The sequence below is a fragment of the Oculina patagonica genome, chromosome 9 (genome assembly GCF_052425735.1).
Source record: "Oculina patagonica isolate OP01 chromosome 9, crgOcupat, whole genome shotgun sequence".
Taxonomy (NCBI): Eukaryota; Metazoa; Cnidaria; class Anthozoa; order Scleractinia; family Oculinidae; genus Oculina; species Oculina patagonica.
Window position 1 is genome coordinate 3,889,660 of NC_135766.1, and position 1,414 is coordinate 3,891,073.

The window sequence follows — 1,414 nt, forward strand, 5'->3', positions numbered from 1 at the left end:
ATGAATGGAAGAACGAAGACCTACGACAATTGGGAGGCAGACGTTTTTAATATTGAATGACAAATATTTGATCAGCAGGGATTTGCTACAGCAAATACATAAGAAGAACCAAGAAAGATACTGCTCGACGTTTCGGAGTCATCTTGACTCCATTATCAAGAGACTTGTACAGTATGCAAATAAGGAACGCTACAAAATAAGCATAAAACAAAAAAAAAAACCTAAGTTGCTTTCCTAAGATTGAGAGCAAAGTCACGTCGACATTAAGTATAAGCGCAGCCTAATCAACACCATGGTGGATCGCGCTTATCGATTATCTTCTAACTGGTCATTTTTCTCCGAGGAATGTGACCGCCTTAGGGTTTTTTTCATAACTTGAAATACCCAAAGCCACTGGTTGAAACTACAATCCAACGGTTCGTTGAGAAAAGGGTCTCAGTTCAAGAGCCCTGCCCACCACCAGATGTACCATCGGAAATTGTGAGAGTAGTGCTACCCTTTAAGGACCAGTCTTCAGCTAATTATGTTAAACAACACCTGAACAATCTAAGTTCGAAATTGAACGTGACTGTACAACCAGTGTTTGTAAGCCAGAAGCTCGAGCAACAACTTAAGCATCACGAAGTTAAGCCCCCTATTGTTAACCAACAATATATCGTCTACCAATTCCAATGTAACCTGTGTGATGCAGGATATGTGGGGTATACACGTGGACACTTACACGAGCGCGTAGAAGGTCACACCAGAAAGGCATCATCAATTTACAAACATTACAACCTGCAACACAATTGCGAAATACCTGGACGCTTCATCGAACAATTTCGCGTCATCACAAAATGTAGCGGCAAATTTGATTGCCTCGTGAAAGAAATGTTGTACATTCGCATGCGTAAGCCAACACTTAACGTGCAAACGGATTCCATCCGCGCTAAGGTGTTCGTTTAGGTCGTTATTTGTTTTATGCTTATTTTGTAGCGTTCCTTATTTGCATAGTGTACAAGTCTCTTGATAATGGAGTCAAGATGACTCCGAAACGTCGAGCAGTATTAAATCTTTCTTGGTTCTTCGAATGACAAATAACACCGCAATTGTGCACTTTTCTCGCATAGTCAGTAGCTATGGTCACGTATTATATATACTTTCTTACATTGTACTACTGATTGACAAAGACCTCCTGCCTATTTTCGCCTCTAACTCTAGTTAATCTTCAGCCTATTCGAAAATAAACATCTTAGAGAAATTTAGGACATTAAATGTTAAAAAAATGTTTTCGGTTTGTCAATTAAGGGTATTTCGGTAGAAAAAGAAAAATTAAAAAAAAACATAGTATTACAAGATGAAGTAAAAGGCACTTTAATAAGTCATATAAATTACGGCATAGAGAGGTATCGGATCTAATTTGAAGTAAAACAAG

At 38.5% G+C, this 1,414-nt stretch overlaps 1 pseudogene; it reads left to right on the top strand.

Moving 5' to 3' along the window:
- Positions 1-292: 292 nt before the first annotated feature.
- On the top strand, positions 293-973 carry LOC144665381 (uncharacterized; annotated as a pseudogene).
- The last annotated feature ends 441 nt before the right edge of the window (positions 974-1,414 follow it).